At 39.0% G+C, this 19058-nt stretch overlaps 1 pseudogene; it reads right to left on the bottom strand.

Moving 5' to 3' along the window:
- Window positions 1-3709: 3709 nt before the first annotated feature.
- Window positions 3710-19058, bottom strand: part of LOC102128825 (keratin, type II cytoskeletal 8 pseudogene) — a 28180-nt pseudogene continuing 12831 nt past the window's right edge.

Raw genomic sequence — 19058 nt, 5'->3', positions numbered from 1 at the left:
GCAGGTTGTTCAGTTTCCATGTAGTTGAGCGGTTTTGATTGAGTTTCTTAGTCCTGAGTTCTAGTTTGATTGCACTGTGGTCTGAGAGACAGTTTGTTATAATTTCTGTTCTTGTACATTTGCTGAGGAGTGCTTTACTTCCAACTATGTGGTCAATTTTGGAATAAGTGTGATGTGGTGCTGAGAAGAATGTATATTCTGTTGATTTGAGGTGGAGAGTTCTATAGATGTCTATTAGGTCTGCTTGCTGCAGAGATGAGTTCAATTCCTGGATATCCTTGTTAACTTTCTGTCTCGTTGATCTGTCTAATGCTGACAGTGGAGTGTTGAAGTCTCCCATTATTATTGTATGGGAGTCTAAGTCTCTTTTTAAGTCTCTAAGGACTTGCTTTATGAATCTGGGTGCTCCTGTATTGGGTGCATATATATTTAGGATAGTTAGCTCTTCCTGTTGAATTGATCCTTTTACCATTATGTAATGGCCTTCTTTGTCTCTTTTGATCTTTGATGGTTTAAAGTCTGTTTTATCAGAGACTAGTATTGCAACCCCTGCTTTTTTTTGTTTTCCATTTGCTTGGTAAATCTTCCTCCATCCCTTTATTTTGAGCCTATGTATGTCTCTGCATGTGAGATGGGTCTCCTGAATACAGCAGACTGATGGGTCTTGACTCTTTATCCAGTTTGCCAGTCTGTGTCTTTTAATTGGAGCATTTAGTCCATTTACATTTAAGGTTAATATTGTTATGTGTGAACTTGATCCTGCCTTTATGATATTAACTGGTTATTTTCTCGTTAGTTGATGCAGTTTCTTCCTAGCCTAAATGGTCTTTACATTTTGGCATGTTTTTGCAATGGCTGGTACCTGTTGTTCCTTTCCATGTTTTAGTGCTTCCTTCAGGGTCTCTTGTAAGACAGGCCTAGTGGTGACAAAATCTCTAAGCATTTGCTTATCTGTAAAGGATTTTATTTCTGCTTCACTTGTGAAACTTAGTTTGGGTGGATATGAAATTCTGGGTTTAAAATTCTTTTCTTTAAGAATTTTGAATATTGGCCCCCACTCTCTTCTGGGTTGTAGAGTTTCTGCCAAGAGATCTTCTGTTAGTCTGATGGGCTTCCCTTTGTGGGTAACCCAAACTTTCTCTCTGGCTGCCCTTAAGATTTTTTCCTTCATTTCAACTTTGGTGAATCTGGCAATTATGTGTCTTGGAGTTGCTCTTCTCGAGGAGTATCTTTGTGGCGTTCTCTGTATTTCCTGGATTTGAATGTTGGCCTGCCCTACTAGGTTGGGGAAGTTCTCCTGGATGATATCCTGAAGAGTGTTTTCCAACTTGGTTCTATATTCCCCCTCACTTTCAGGCACCCCAATCAAATGTAGATTTGGTCTTTTTACATAATCCCATACTTCTTGCAGGCTTTGTTCATTTCTTTTTCTTCTTTTTTCTTTTGGTTTCTCTTCTTGCTTCATTTCATTCATTTGATCCTCAATCGCTGATGCTCTTTCTTCCAGTTGATCGAGTCTGTTACTGAAGCTTGTGCATTTGTCATGTATTTCTCGTGTCATGGCTTTCATCTCTTTCATTTCGTTTATGACCTTCTCTGCATTAATTACTCTAGCTATCAATTTCTCCACTTTTTTTTCAAGATTTTTAGTTTCTTTGTGCTGGGTACATAATTCCTCCTTTAGCTCTGAGAAGTTTGATGGACTGAAGCCTTCTTCTCTCATCTCGTCAAAGTTATTCTCCATCCAGCTTTGATCCGTTGCTTGCGATGAGCTGCGCTCCTTTGCCGGGGGAGATGCGCTCTTATTTTTTGAATTTCCAGCGTTTCTGCCCTGCTTTTTCCCCATCTTTGTGGTTTTATCTGCCTCTGGTCTTTGATGATGGTGATGTACTGATGGGGTTTTGGTGTAGGTGTCCTTCCTGTTTGATAGTTTTCCTTCTAACAGTCAGGACCCTCAGCTGTAGGTCTGTTGGAGATTGCTTGAGGTCCACTCCAGACCCTGTTTGCCTGGGTATCAGCAGCAGAGGCTGCAGAAGATAGAATATTGCTGAACAGCAAGTGTACCTGTCTGATTCTTGCTTTGGAAGCTTCCTCCCAGGGGTGTACTCCACCCTGTGAGGTGTGGGGTGTCAGACTGCCCCTAGTGTGGGATGTCTCCCAGTTAGGCTACTCAGGGTTCAGGGACCCACTTGGGCAGGCAGTCTGTCCCTTCTCAGATCTCAACCTCTGTGTTAGGAGATCCACTGCTCTCTTCAAAGCTGTCAGACAGAGTCATTTGCATCTGCAGAGGTTTCTGCTGCTTTTGTTGTTGTTTAGCTGTGCCCTGTCCCAGAGGTGGAGTCTATAGAGACAGGCAGGTTTCCTTGAGCTGCTGTGAGCTCCACCCAGTTCGAGCTTCCCAGCGGCTTTGTTTACCTACTTAAGTCTCAGCAATGGTGGGCACCCCTCCCCCAGCCTCGCTGCTGCCTTGCGGTTAGATTGCGGACTGCTGTGCTAGTAATGAGGGCGGCTCCGTGGGCGTGGGACCCTCCCGGCCAGGTGTGGGATATAATCTCCTGGTTGCCCGTTTGCTTAAAGTGCAGTATTGGGGTGGGAGTTACCCAATTTTCTAGGTGTTGTGTGTCTCAGTTCCCCTGGCTAGGAATAAGGATTCCCTTCCCCCTTGCTCTTCCCAGGTGAGGCGATGCCTCACCCTGCTTCAGCTCTTGCTGGTCGGGCTGCAGCAGCTGACCAGCACCAATTGTCCGGCACTCCCTAGTGAGATGAACCCAGTACCACAGTTGAAAATGCAGAAATCACCAGTCTTCTGTGTTGCTTGCGCTGGGAGTTGGAGACTGGAGCTGTTCCTATTCGGCCATCTTGCTCCACCCCCTAAATTTTCTTATCTTTTCCTTTTCTCCCTCCCCCAATGGCGGGAAAGGCAATGAGAAAACTTTGCCAGACAAAGGTAAGGAAGCTGGGGGGGGGGGGGTGGAGGCACTGGAAAATCCTCTTCTAACAGGGCAGAAGGAAAAGAAACAGGGAAAGCTCGTAAAGGTGAATTAGAAGAATGTATCTGTAATATCTGTTGAAGCATTCCCATAATACTCTGCATGTCAGAATTCTCCTTAGAAGAAGGAAGAGCTGGCTCTTCCTCTTCTCCCCCTTTTGCTATCCCCCCCATCCTCTGTTACCCTGGCAGAAATGGGCTCCATTTCAGATTTATTTTTTCCCAAATCCTCAGATGCCTTTCCTCCTGTGGCTACATCACCACACTCTGAATCAGTCTCAAGTAACTCTAATGCCTGAGTGATAGAGTTACACAAGGTCCACAAATTTAGAGGCATAGTATCCCCTAACTGGTGAGCTCTAAGCAAAGCTTTTACTACCTGTAACCATTCTCTCTGATTCAGCTGCACTTTAGTCGGATACTGAAACCAGTAACAATGTTGTTCAACATGGGCAAACAATTGCTTCAAAGTCTTTTTCTTTCACTTCTACTCCTATAGACAGCAACAGTCCTTGAAACAGCCATAAATATTCTGAGGCCAGAGAGGTGGAGTTCCTTATAATTTTCCCGTGGGTCCCCCTTTTTTTATTTTGCTTACAAACCCGGGGTGCTTCCTCTCCAGTTCCTTGCTCTCTTGGAGCCATGGACCCTGCTCGCTGCGCCAGTTGTTGGGGTCCGCGTGTTTCCTAAACAAAGGAATGAACACATAAGACAACACAGGACAAGACATACATGGCGGCCGCGCCGAACAGCACACACTGCTTTATTTTATCCAGCCGTTTGTGGAATGTTGCCAAGTCACGGGACATGTGTTGCTTCTCTGACCTTTCCTTGACTCACAAGATCAGTAAAACATTGACCAGTTCCCAGAGGCCACTGCTTACAGCTGGCTCCTTTATCCTTCTTGTTTGCAGAGAAGGAATGTCCTGCTTTGTTTGCAAGAGCAGGGCTTATCGGGAACTTCTTGTTTGTGAGCACACAGTCCTCTACACTCAGGATACAAAATCAATGTGCAAAAATCACAAGCATTCCTATACACAATAGTAGACAAACAGAGAGCCAAATCATGAGTGAACTCCCATTCACAATTGCTACCAAGAGAATAAAATACCGAGGAATCCAACTTACAAGAGATGTGAAGGACCTCTTAAAGGGGAACTACAAACCACTGCTCAAGGAAATAACGGAAGACACAAACAAATGGAAAAACATTCCATGCTCATGGATAGGAAGAATCAATATTGTGAAAATGACTATACTGTCCAAAATAATTTGTAGATTCAATGCTATCCCAATCAGGCTACCATTGACTTTCTTCATAGAATTAGAGCAAACTACTTGAAATTTTATATGGAACCAAAAAGAGCCCGCATAGCCAAGAAAATCCTAAACAAAAAGAATGAAGATGGAGGCATCATGCTACCTGTCTTCAAAACTATACAAAAGGCTACAGTAACCAAAACAGGATGGTACTGGTACCAAAACAGATATATTGACCAATGGCACAGAACAGAGGCCTCAGAAATAACATCACACATCTACAACCATCTGATCTTTGACAAACCTGACAAAAACAAGAAATGGGGAAAGGATTTCCTATATAACAAATGCTGTTGGGAAAACTAGCTAGCCATATGCAGAAAACTGAAACTGGACGTCTTCCTTATATGTTATACAAAAACTAACTCAAGATGGATTAAAGACTTAAATGTAAGACCTAAAACCATAAAAACCCTAGAAGAAAGCCAAGGCAATACCATTCGGGACATAGGCATGGGCAAAGACTTCACGACTAAAACACAAAAAGTAACGGCAACAAAAGCAAAAATTGAAAAATGGGATCTAATTAAACTAAAGAGCTTCAGCAAAGCAAAATAAACTATCATCAGAGTTAACAGGCAACCTACAGAATGGGAGAAATTTTCTGCAATCTATCCATCTGACAAAGGGCTAATATGCAGAATCTACAAAGAACTTAAACAAATTTACAAGAAAAAAAAAAAAAACCATCAAAACCGGGCAAAGGATATTAACAGACCCTTCTCAAAAGAAGACATTTATGCAGCCAGTAAACATATGAAAAAAAGCTCATCATCACTGGTCATTAGAGAAATGCAAATCAAAACCAAAATGAGATACCATCTCACACCAGTTAGAATGGCGATCATTAAAACGTCAGGAAACAACAAATGCTGGAGATCATGTGGAGAAATAGGAAAACTTTTACACTGTTGGTGAGAGTGTAAATTAAAGATATTGTCATATCTTTACCAGGAGGTAAAATATCTGTACAAGAAAAAACTACCAAACACTGCTGAAAAGAATCATAGATGACACAAACACATGGAAAACATTCCATGCCCATGGATCGAAAGAACCAATATGTTAAAATGGTCATACTGCTCAAAACAATGTACCCATTGAATGCTATTTCTATCAAACTACCAATGTTATTCTTCAAATAATTAGAACAAATTATTCTAAAGTTCATATGGAGCTACAGAAACAGCCCTAATTGCCAAAGCAATTGGATAAGCAAACAGAAAGAAGCTGGGGGCTTTACATTACCTGACTTCAAAATATCAGGTACAGTAATCAAAAACAGCATGGAATTTGTAGAAAAATTGATAAATAAACCAATGGAATAAAATAGAGAATGCAGAAATGAAGCTACCCATCTACAACCATCTGAACTTTGACAAAGTCAGTAAAATAAGTTATAGGGGAAGGATTCCCTAGTCAATAAGTGGTTCTGGAATAACTGACTAGAAATATAAATAAAAATAAAGCAGACCCTTGCTTTTCACCACATTAAAAAGAATTAACTTGAGACGAATTAAAGACTTCAATGTGAGACCTCAAATTATATAAACCCTAGGGAAAAAAGACCTAGAAAACACCATTTGGACATTGGCCTTGGTAAACAATTTATGGCTACATCTTCAAAAGCAGTTGCAACAAAAACAAAAATTGACCTGTGTGACCTGGTTAAACTAAAGAGTTTCTACAGAGCAACAGAAGCTATCCAAGAGTTTAAACAACCCACAGAATGGGATAAAATATTCATAAACTAAGTACATTTGAAAAAGGTCTAATATTCAGAATCTATAAGGAACTTATATAATTCAAACAGGATAAAACAATCCCATCAAAAAGTTGGCAAAGGACAAGAGCAGGTATTTTTCAAAAGAAGACAATGCAAGAATGGTGTAACATACAAAATGGTATAACATATACAAATTTGATGAATCAGGGTGATTAGTACTTAGTAACCCCTACAATGTTTCAGAAACTATTCTAAGTCATTTACACACACTATACTTAATAGCTAAGAGTCTAAAACATAGAATACAGAAATTTGTGAAAAATGACAAATTGAAATATTTACAATCATATTAAATAACATTAAGATCACCATAAATTAAATGTTTAACATATGGTAGCTAAATGAACACAAGGAATGATAACTTTATTAGAAAGTTTGTCTACCAGTGAGAGAGAAAAATTGGTAGAATTTTTCAGCTGTAAACAGAAGATACACACTGTATTCCAATAACAGAGGGGTAAATATAAATGGCAAAGTTTTAGGTCTGACAATATCGTTAATTTTATAAAAGCAAAAATTCAAGAGGTCATATATTTTAGGACACTAAAATGACAGTAGAAATTATAAATTTTAATCAACAAGTAATATTTACTCATATACAAATTGTATTTTAATTAATTTATAAAATAAATAAAAAATCCCACAAATTACTTTTATGAGGTAAGGGAAATACTAAAGGAAGCATAGTGACTCGAGTCAAAAGACGTGAATAAGATAAATCATTCTATCAACTTAATGTTATACAAAAACAGTGATTCTGTTTCTATCTAGGTCAGTTCTGTTCACTACAGTTAAGTATATGTGTTCAAAAATGCACATAAAACAAAATCCTAAGTATCAAAAGAACTACCGTTTACAAATGACGCTTACTACACATTTGAGAGAGATGTTTTTTGTTGTTGTTGTTGTTGTTTTTTGTTTTTGTTTTTGTTTTGTTGTTGTTGTTGGCAGAGCTAGCTGAGGTTTTATTTTGGATCGAAAAAAGAAGCAATTGAATTGTTTTATAGCTGGAGGCATGGGCAAGGGGGGTCCCCACGTAGTAAACTCCCCTGTGGGTGGGCTGAAGGCCCTCAGTTGGGTCTCCTGTTCCCAGTGGTACCCTACATAGCGGTCTCCCTCCCAGGCTCTGGGGCAGCACAGGAGGGGTAGGCTGGGAGGGGGTGCCGCAGCTGTTCATTTGGGCAGGACGTCAGAGGACTCGGACACCAGCTTCCCATCGCGTGTCTCGATCTTCTTCACAACCATGGCCCTGGAGGAGCTGGGGCGGCTGAAGGAGCTGGAGACCGCACCAGAGCCAAAGCTGCAGCCTAGGCCGTAGCTGAGGCCCGGGCTTGTGAAGCCCCCATAGGCCAAGCTCAGACCACATCCAGAGCCGCTGGTGGTCTTCGTATGAATACTCATGTTCTGCATCCCGGACTCCAGCCGGCTCTCCTCGCCCTCCAGCAGCTTCCTGTAGGTGGCGATCTCAATGTCTAGGGCCAGCTTGACGTTCATCAGCTCCTGGTACTCACGCAGCTGCCGCGCCATGTCTTGCTTGGCCCGCTGCAGGGCGGCCTCCAGCTCGGACAACTTGGCGTTGGCATCCTTAATGTCCAGCTCTCCACGCTGCTCGGCATCTGCAATGGCGGCCTCCAGGGAAGCCCTCTGACCTTTGAGGCCCTCAATCTCAGCCTGAAGCCGGCTGATGTTTCGGTTCATCTCGGAGATCTCAGTCTTGGTGCGCCGCAGGTCATCCCCGTGCTTCCCAGCCAGGCTCTGTAGCTCCTCATACTTGATCTGGTACATGCTCTCAGCCTCAGCCCGGCTGCGGTTGGCGATCTCCTCATACTGTGCCTTGACCTCAGAGATGATGCTGTCCATGTCCAGGGAGTGGCTGTTGTCCATGGACAGCACCACAGATGTGTCCGAGATCTGGGACTGCAGCTCCCGGATCTCCTCTTCATACAGCTGCCTGAGGAAGTTGATCTCATCAGTCAGCCCTTCCAGGGAGACTCCAGCTCTACCTTGTTCATGTAAGCTTCATCCACATCCTTCTTGATGAGGACAAATTCATTCTCCATCTCTGTACGTTTATTGATCTCATCCTTCTTGAAGTCCTCCACCAAGCCCCTGCATGTTGCCAAGCTCTGCCTCCAGCTTCAGCTTCTCCTGGCCCAGAGTCTCCAGCTGCCGCCTAAGGTTGTTGATGTAACTCTCGAACATGTTGTCCATGTTGCTCCGAGCCGTCTTCTGCTGCTGCAGGAGGCTCCACTTGGTCTCCAGCATCTTGTTCTACTGCTCCAGGAACCGTACCTTGTCTATGAAGGAGGCAAACTTGTTGTTGAGGGTCTTGATCTGCTCCTTCTCCTGGGTGCGCAAGGCCTGGATGTTGGGGTCCACCTCCAGGTTAAGGGGGCTCAGCAGGCTCTGGTTGACCGTGACTGCGGTGATGTCTCCCATGCCACTGGCTCCACCATAGCCGCCGCCCAGGCCACCCCGAAAGCTGTTGCTTCCCACTCGGGAGAAGCTTGAGGAGCTGATGCCGGCACCGGGCCCACTCGTGTAGGAGCGGCTGCTGAAGGTCCGGGGGCCAGAGGTGGACACCTTGTAGGACTTCTGGGTCACCCTGATGGACATGGTGGAGGCAGGAGTGGAGGCAGGCGGGCCGAACCAGGAGGAGATCCTAGAAGGAGGGGAGATGAGAGAGATGTTTTGAATGAAAAAATACAATATCTCATAGGATGATGTTGTATGCTGCTCAATGTCTATGAAATATTCTACTTGTGTACACTGTGGATATTTGTGCTTTCAAGAAAAAATGGCTACATATTTTTAAATATTTTAATGTAGACAACTAAAAACCTTCAAGGAGTTACAAGAACACTAAAAACATTGAATAGAGTTTAAAAATATATAAGGACTTGATGAGAGCAAAAGCAAATCAAGAGAATGAGCCAGAGAAGTAATCAAACTGGAAAAAAAGTGATCCCTTCAGATACTGATTGATAACAAGGATGTCAAATCTGCCTGTTGTCCGCCTTCCTCCAAAGAAAAATGGAATAAGCACAGAACACGACTACAGACATCTCAAATGTGATATTTCCCAAATATTGGAACCAAGTTAAAAACTGAAGAACACAAGCAATTAAAACCAAATCTCTGAAGAAAAACTATGCCACCACTTTCCATATTAAAATTATGTTTAAAATGTTAAAATACAACAAAAAATAGAAGAATATATTATTTTGGTGAAAAAAACAAGAGACTATAAAGTTTAAAAGCACATTTGAATAACAGCCCAGTAGAATGTAAATAATAATAAAATTAAGACAATGTATAGGTTAACCACTAAATTAAACAGAGATAAAATGATTAGTAAACCTGAATATCGAGTAAAATGAATATAGCCAAATATAGTAAAGACAGGCAACATTTTATAAGATATAATTTTAACTAGATAGAGGTTGGAGAGAAGCTAACCATTTCTAATTATTTATTAGAACAAAAAGTATGAATGAGGCAGAGCAAATAAGGCCAGCCAGATCCAAGATTTGGGAAAAGAAAATCTTTCCCTCCACGGAAGCAGCCTCAAGGGCACATTGCAGAGAGCCCGGATCAGACAGGAATGATAAATGGTTGTCATTCTTGCAATCAGTGTTATTATTTTTCTTGCAGCTCAGGTTTATATAACTGTTCTAAGTCAAGTAAATTGTCTAAAGCTGCACAGCTACTAAGAGATTAGGATGGCAGTCCAGACCAACTCTGTTAAATGTTCATAATCTCCATAGACTACACTAACTTATGCAACTTCCCTGGATCTTAGAGGCTCTGGAGAGTGACAGTTCTGCAAGTAGAGGCAGAATGTATTTGAGATTTTTATCCATCTCTTATTACCCTTTACCATTAGGAATAATCTCCTCTGAAAAATGCTTCTGAACCATCTTGGAAGGTCTTTTAATAATTTAAGAAAATGGCTGAGGGCTGAGAAATCCAAGGTACCACATTATACTATTTATTTTACATCATAGGAAAAATTTGAAAACACATAGAATGCACTCCACACACACACACATATATATATATATATATATATATATATATATATATATATATATATATATATATATATATATATATTTGGTATTTGCAGGCTATTTATGTTTTCAACATAGATTAAATCAAATTACTGTGCCAGAGACAGTCTCTTCTCTAAAAGCAAGTGACATAAAAACAGATCCTCAAAGAGACATTTTCTCCTGCTGCAACTTAACTAAACAGCTGAGTATGTCTTCAAGTCGTACTTTGAGTTTAATAGAATAAATTTGTTTTCCAAGACCCCTAATCTGGCAGTACCAATGGGTCAAATCCCTGCAACAGACATGAAAATCACAAACAGCTAATGCATTCCTCATCCTGAACCAGTGCTTCTGAACCCTGGCAGCATATTAGAATCACCTGGGAAGGGGCTTTAAGCATTCTTCAAACCCAAGTTGCAGCACAGCAATAAAATCAAAATCTCTGGAGTGAAACCCAGACAGCAATAGTGTTTAAAGTTCTTCATTTGATTACAGTGTGTGGCCAAGCCCAAAAACCACTTCTTTAAACCAGGACCTTTTGGTGAACTAGTTACAAATTATCTTTCAAATGCATATAAAATATTTTCTACTGAGACGCTGAGTTAAAATTTCTGAGCAAATATAAAATATTTAATTGTTTATTGATATGCAACATACATACAGAAATGCACACAGAAACATTCATGTAAGACTTGATGGATTATAACAGAGCATTAACTTTAACAACTGAGAAATTAAACTAGCTTTACTCATACCAAGAAAATAACTTACTCCCTCTCTCCCTTTTCAAAGGTAATCAAGTTAACATTACAGACAAATTTTGTCTATTTATGCAAGTTTTAACAAAAAAACTATTTTTAACATATAAAAATAAAATAGTATAGTAGATCTGTTATCCAGCTTCAACAACTACTAATCAGGTGTGGTGGCTCACACCTGTAATCCCAACACTTTGGGAGGCTAGGGCAAGTGAATCACAAAGTCAGGAGATCAAGACCATCCTGGCCAACATGGTGAAACCATGTCTCTACTAAAAATACACACACAAAAAATTAGTTGGGGTTGGGGGTGGTGGCATGCACCTGTAGTTCCAGATACTCAGGAGGCTGAGGCAGGAGAATCTCTGGAACCCAGGAGGCAAGAGTTTCAGTGAACCGAGATCACACCACTGAGCTCCAGCCTGGAGACAGAGTGAGACTCCACCTCAAATAAATAAATAAACTCAAAATGAACTAATTTTTGGTTGTTATTAAAATGGAATTTTAAATTTTATTTTTCAGATAGTTTGCTATTAGCATACAGAAAGCTACTACTTTGTTGATTTTCTACAACTTTACTGAATTCGTTTAGTAGTTCTAATAGTTTTTGCTGTAGTGTTTAGAGTTTTTCACATATAAGATTATTTTGTCCAAAATCAAAGACCATTTGACTTCCTCCTTTCCAATTAGTATAGCTTTTATTTCTTCCTCTTGCCTATTTTCCTTTGCTAGGACTTCCTACATTGAGTAAGAAGGATGAAAGTGGGGATGCTTTGTCTTGTTCCAGATCTCAGAGAGAAAGCTTTCAGCTTTTCCTTACTCAGTATAATGTTAGCATTGCTTTGTCATAAATGGCCTTTATTGTGTTGAGGCACATACCTTCTATTCCTAACTTGTTGAGAGTTTTCATCATAATGTTGATTTTCATCCAATGCTTCTTCTGCATATGCAAAAGCTACAAAAATTAAAATACCTAATGTAGTGGTTAATACTGGGTGTCAACTTGATTGGATTGGAGGATAGAAAGCATTGATCCTGGGTGTGTCTGTGTGGGTGTTGCCAAAGGAGATTAACATTTGAGTCAGTGGGCTGAGAAAGGGAGACTCACTCTTAATTGGGTGGGCACCGTCTAATGAGCTGCTAGTGAATAGAAAGCAGGCAGAAAAACATGAAAAGGAGAGACTGGCCTAGGCTCCCAGGCTACATCTTTCTCCCGTTCTGGACGCTTCCTGCCCTCAAACATCAGATTCCAAGTTTTTCAGCTTTGGGATGTGGACTGGCTCTCCTTTCTCCTCAAATTTGCAGACAGCCTATTGTGGCATCTTGTGATCTGTAAATTAAAACTTAATAAACTCCCATTTACATATGTGTGTATATATATATTCTCCTATTAGTTCTGTTTCTCTAGGGAACCCTAATACACCTAGCAACAAACTTAACTAAAAAGGTAAAAGATCTCTACACTGAAAACTACAAAATGTGGATAAAAAGTATAAAATACAAATGAATAAATAAAAAATATTTTGTTTATAGACTGGAAGAACACTGTGAATACAGCTACACAGAGTGATCTATGGACTTAACATGATTTTTATCAAAATACCAATGACAATTTTTCACAGAAATAGAAAAAATATTCTATACTTATGTGGATCCACAAAAAACTGTGACTAGACAAAGGAACTTTCAGCAAAATAAGCAAAGTTGAAGGCATCACTTTATCAAACTTAAAAACTTGCTGTAAAGCTATAGTAACCAAAACAGCACTGTACTGGTATAAAAACAAACACGTAGACTAATGTGCCCAATAAGCCCAGAGTTGATTTATGCACCTAAAGCCAATTGATTTTCAACAAAAGTACCAAGAATACACTTTAAGGAAAAGCTAATCTCTTCAATAAATGTTACAGGGCCATTTAAATATTTATATGCAGAAAAATAATACTAGACCCTTGTGCCTTGCCATATATGAAGATCAACTAAAACTAAAGACTTAAATGTAATACCACAAATTATGAAACTCTTAGAGAAAAATGTAGAAAAAATGCTTGATAACATTGGACTGGGAAAGGATTATTAAAATAAGGCTTCAAAACATAGGCAACAAAATCAAGAATAAGCAAACAACATTATGTCAAACTTAAATACTTTTTCATATTAAAAAAACAACTAAAAGATTGAAGAGACAACTTAGGTGATGAAAGGAAATGTTTTCAGGCTATACATCTGACAAAAGGCTAATATTCAGAATATATAAGAAACTTCAAAATCTCAAAATAAAACACACATAATCTAATTAAAAATATGCAAAAAATCTTAATGATGTTTGTCAAAAAGAGACGCAAAAATGGCTAACTGCAACATAAAAAGAGGCTCTACGTTACTAATAATCAAGGAAATGTTAATCCACACCACAATGGGGTACCACCTCACTCCCATTAGAATGGGTGTAATAAAAACAAATAAATAAATAAATAAAACAAGTAGTAGTGAGGATATAAAAAAAGAGTGGACGTATACATTGTTGGTGGAATTGTAAGTTAGTATGGCCATTATAGAAAACAATATGGAAGTTTCTGAAATAAATTAAAGATATATCTATTATATGATCCAGTAATTTTACTCTTGGGTGTATATCCAAAAGAAAGGATATCACTGTGTCAAAAAGGTATTTGCATTCCCATGTTTATTACAGAACTATTTATAGTAGCTGACATATGGAATCAATTGAAATGTACAGCAACAGATAAATGGATAAAGAAAATGTGCTATATATATATACAGTGAATATTCAGCCATAAGAAAGGATAAAATTCTGTCAGTTAAAACAGCATGGATGAACCTTGAGGATATCATGTTAAGTAAAATAAGCCACATAGAGAAACACAAATACTTTATGATCTTATTATCTCACTCATTTGAGGAGTCTGAAAAAAAGGGTTGATATAAGCAAAGAATACAACAGGGGTTACTAGAGACTGAAGCAGAAGGATGGGGAAAGGCTGTTTAACAGGTATTGGGTTACAATTACATAGGAGAAATAAGTTTTTGTTTTCTATTACACAGTAGAGTAATAATAATTAATGAAAAGTGTTGCATATTACAAAATAGCTAAAAGGGACCAGTTATGGTGGCACATTCCTGCAATTCATACCTTTTGGGAGACTGAGGTAGGAGAATCACTTGAAGGCAGAGGTTCAAGACCAGCCTGGACAACAAAGTGCAACCCCATCTCTATGAAAAATAAAAACATTACCCAGGCATGGTGGCAGGTTCCTGCAGTCTCAGTTAATTAGGAAGCTAAGGTTCAAAGATGGTTTGAGGTTACAGTGAGCTATGATTGCACCACTGCACTCCAGTCTGGGTATTAGAGCAAGATCCTGTTTCTAAAAAAAATTAACAAATAAAGATAAAATAAAATAGCTAGAGAAGAAGCTTTTGAATGTTCTCACCACAAAAATAACAAATGCATGAGGCAATAAATATACTAAGCACTCTGATTTTTATCATTATACAACATATATATATATAATTGTTTCCCCAAAATATGTACAATTGCACGTGTCAATTTTAGAAAATGAATGAAGACTATAATGTAAAACCTGTAGCTGTAAACTTCCTAGCACAATACAGAAGGGTGAAGCTTCATGACAATTGGTCTTGACAATAATTTGGGGGAGGTAATATCAATGGATCAGACAACAAAAGCAAGGGAATACACATGGTACTGAATCAGTGTGTCAAAAATATCCCAAACAGGCAAAGCAGAACATGGAATAGATATTTGCACATTTATGTACATTGTAGTATTACTCACAAACTTACTACCTGGAAGCAAATGTGCCTTTAAGAATGAGTAGATTCAAAAAACAGTGCACTTATCTGCACTGGGATAGCATTCAGTCTTAAAAATAAGGAAATCTTGAAAAGTACTACACTAAGGACAAATCTTGAAAACATTCTTAACGTAAAATAAGACACTCAAAAAGGAAGACTGCATAATTACACTTATGTAAAATATTTAGTCAAACTCATAGAAACCACGTGTTGTAGTCTCAGCAGTGCACCAAGATGTCACAGTCTCTCATCTGAGATAATACCCAGAGTCCTTTGTTCTACCTCTAAGGAGATTAGGGAGCGTGAATACGAAGGTGAGGTTAGAGTGAAAGTTTAATAAGCAAGAAAAGAAAGTTCTTTGACAGCAGAGATAGATGTCTGAACGGGGTACCCTCTATAAGGCTGGGGTCCAGGGTTTTTATGGACTGGGAAGGGAAGGGAAGGGAAAGTGCCTAGTTCACAGGCTGTCTTGAAAAACAAGTGGCTCAGCTTGGCCCAGGACTTTGGCCTGGGATCAATCAGGAGCTGAAGGGATGATTCATAGATTCTGCTTAGCTTGACCCAGGACTTATCAGAAGCTAAGGTGAAAACTTGGCCCAGGAGCTTGGCCCGGGAGCAATCAGAGGCTGAAGTTAATATTCACAGAGGTCAGACTTACAGTCCAAATAAAGGAGAGTGTTGACCGGAATGCTTCAGAGCCCACTGTGGCCATGCCCACAAAAGGAGAAGAAACTATTGCCTGGGAGCCCACTGACTGTACAAAGGACAAAGGCATTTCTTTTTTTCTTTTCTTTTCTTTTTTTTTTGGGGGGGGGGATGTAGTTTTGTTCCTGTTGCCCAGGCTGGAGTGTAATGGTGTGATCTCAGCTCACAGAAACCTCCGCCTCATGGGTTCAAGCGATTCTCCTTCCTCAGCCTTCCAAGTAGCTGGGATTACAGGCATGCAGCATCATACCTGGCTAATTTTGTATTTTTGGTAGAGACAGGGTTTCCCCATGTTGGTCATGCTGGTCTCATACTCCTGACCTCAGGTGATCCACCCACCTCTGCCTCCAAAATTGCAGGGATTACAGGCATGAGCTGCTGTGCCTGCTCAAAGGCATTTCTATGCCAGGTTGATTTTGTTACTTTATCTGAGTGAGCTGGAGGTTTGTGCAAGTTTTTAACCAAATGGGCCAGAGGTTTTTCTATCTGTGCAGCCGTGGGCATGACTTCAAGCACAACACCATGTACTAGTTCCCTTGTTAGTGCCTGCTGCTTGATTTTTTCCAGGCTTTTTTTTTTTTTTTTAATGTTATGCAGGGATGAGGCACTGACCCAAGGGCCAGGGACTTTCCATGGACCCTTCTCTTGCTATGTACCTAAGGCAAGTTAACTAAGTTCCTTCAAAAGTAATGAGTATTCACTTTTGCTTTAGTGAGACAAAAATTATCTGAAACCTATTGCAAAACAATAGAACTATACTTACCACTTCTAAACCATATACTTAAAATGTTAGACATGACAATGACATGTTTTTAACTACAATTAGAAATTTAAGACTACCTAAAATGCACAGTTACAAAATCTTTCAAACATCACCTTTAAATAACAAAAAGTTCTTCTCACATAATTATATAGATTTAAACTATAAGTAGATTGTGAATTTAAGATTATTTCCTGGACTACTCACTTAGACAGAATAACCACTAGAAACCAAGAAAAGAGGGAAATTTATAGCACTAATATCCACATCAAAAAGTTAGAAAGGGCTGGGCATGGTGGCTCATGGCTGTAATTATAGCACTTTGGGAGACTGGGGCAGGCAAATCACTCAAGGCCAGGTGTTCAAGACCAGCCTGGCCAACATAGCAAAACCCCATCTCTACAGGAAATACAACAATTAATTGGGTGTGGTGATGTACATCTGTAATCCCAGCTACTCGGGAGGCTGAGACAGCAGAAATCACTTAAAACCAAGAGGTGGAGGTTGCAGTGAGTCGAGGTCATGCCACTGTACTCCAGCCTTGGTGACAGAGTGAGACTCTGATGAAAGGAAAAAAAAAAAAACTAGAAAGATCTAAAGTTAACAGCCTAACATCTCAATTAAAAGAACTAGAAAACGAAGAGAAAATGAACCTGAAAGCAAGCAGAAAACAAGAAATAACCAAGATCAGAGTTGAGTTGAAGGAGATAGAGGCACTGAAAACTCTTCCAAAAAAAAAAAAAAAAAGTCAACCAATCCAGTAGGTGGTTTTTTGAAAAATAAAATAAAATAAAATAGATGGAAAACTATATAGGCAAATAAATAAGAAAAGAGAGAAGAATCAAACTCAATTAGAAATAATAAGGGAGATATCACTGATCCCACAGAAATATGAACAACCATCAGAGAATACTAGAAACACCTCTATGCACATAAACTAGAAAATCTAGAAGAAATAGACAGTTTCCTTGCAAAATAAATCCTCCCCAAGACTGAACCCTGAATAGATCATTAATGTGTTCTGAAATTGAGGCAGTAATAAATAGCCTACCAACCAAAAAAAAAGCCCATGACTAGATGGATTTGCAGCTGAATTTGACCAGAGTTACAAAGAGGAGATGGTATCCTTTCTCCTAAAACTATCTAAAAAATATTGAAGACAAAGAAGTTCTCTCTAACTCATTCTATCAGGCCAGCGTCATCCTGATACCAAAACCTAGCACAGATACAACAACAACAATAGCAACAAAGCATCGTGCCTATATCCTTGATGAATACTGTGCAAAAATCCTCAATATAATACTGGCAAATCAACTATAGCAGCACATTAAAAAGTGCATCCACCACAATCGAGTTGGCTTTGTGCCCAGGATGCAAGGTAGGTGCAACACACGCAAATCAATAAATGTGATTTATCACATAAAGAGAACTAAATACAAAAACCACAAGATTATCTCAATAGATGCAGAAAAAGCATTCAATAAAATTCAACATTCCTTCAGGTTTAAAATTCTCAATAAACTAGGAACTGAAGAAACATACCTCAAAATAATAAGAGCCATATACAACAAACCCACAGCCAACATCATACTGAATATGCAAAAGCTGGAAGCGTTCCCCCTGAAAACTGGCAAAAGAAAAGGATGCCCTTTCTCACCACTCCTGTTCAAAATCGTATCAGATGCCTTGGCCAGGAAAATTAGGAAAAAGAAATAAAGAGTATTCAAATAGAAAGAGAGGAAGTCAAGTTATCTTTGTTTGCAGGTGACCTGATCCTATATTTAGAAAATTTCATTGTCTCAGCCCACAAGCTTCTTAAGCTGATAAGCAACATCAGCAAAATCTCAGGATATAAAATCAATGTGTAAAAGTAGCTAGCATTCCTATACACAAACAACAGGCAAGCAGGGAGCCAAATCATGAATGAACTTTCATTCACAATTACTGCAGAGAGAATAAAATACCTAGGAACACAGCTAAGAAGGAAAGTGAAGGACCTCTTCAAGGAGAACTACAAACAATTGCTCAGAGAAATCAGAGTGGGCACAAAACTAATGGAGAAACATTCCATGCTCACGGACAGGAAGAATCAGTATCATGAAAACGACCATATTGCCCAAAGTAATTTATAGATTCAGTGCTATTCCCATTAAATTACTATTGACATTCTTTACAGAATTAGGGAAAAAAAAACTTTTAAAATTCATATGGAACCAAAACAGAGCCCAAATAGCCAAGCCAACCCTAAGGAAAAAAAAAAAAAAAAAAAAAAAAGCTGGAATCATCACTCTACCTAACTTCAAACTATACTAGAAGAGTACAGTAACCAAAACAGCATGGTACTGGTATAGAAACAGACAGATAGACAAATGAAACAAAATAGAGCCACAAACCTGCAACAATCTGATCTTTGACAAAGTCAACAAAAACAAAGAATTAGGGAAAGGGCTCCCTATTCAATAAATGGTGCTAGGAGAACTGGCTATCCATATGCAGAGAATTAAAACTGGAACCCTTCCTAACACTATATATAAAAATTAAGTCGAGATGGATTAAAGACTTAAATGTAGAACTCAAAACTACAAAAACCCTAGAAGAGAAAATCTAGATGATACCATTCAGGATATAGACATGGGTAAAGATTTTATAACAAAAATGCCAAACGAAATAGCAACAAAAGGAAAAACAGACAAATCAGGTCTAATTAAACTAAAGAGCTTCTGAAGAGCCAAATAAACTATCATCAAAGCTAACAACATAGAGAATGGGAGAAAAATTTTGCAACCTATCCATCTGACAAATGTCTAATATCCAAAATCTACAAGGGACTTAAACAAAATTTACAAGA

This window comes from Macaca fascicularis, chromosome 10 (assembly GCF_037993035.2).
Source record: "Macaca fascicularis isolate 582-1 chromosome 10, T2T-MFA8v1.1".
NCBI classification, from domain to species: domain Eukaryota; kingdom Metazoa; phylum Chordata; class Mammalia; order Primates; family Cercopithecidae; genus Macaca; species Macaca fascicularis.
The sequence above is the reverse complement of the archived record's forward strand: the minus strand, read 5'-3'. Positions and strand labels throughout refer to the sequence as shown.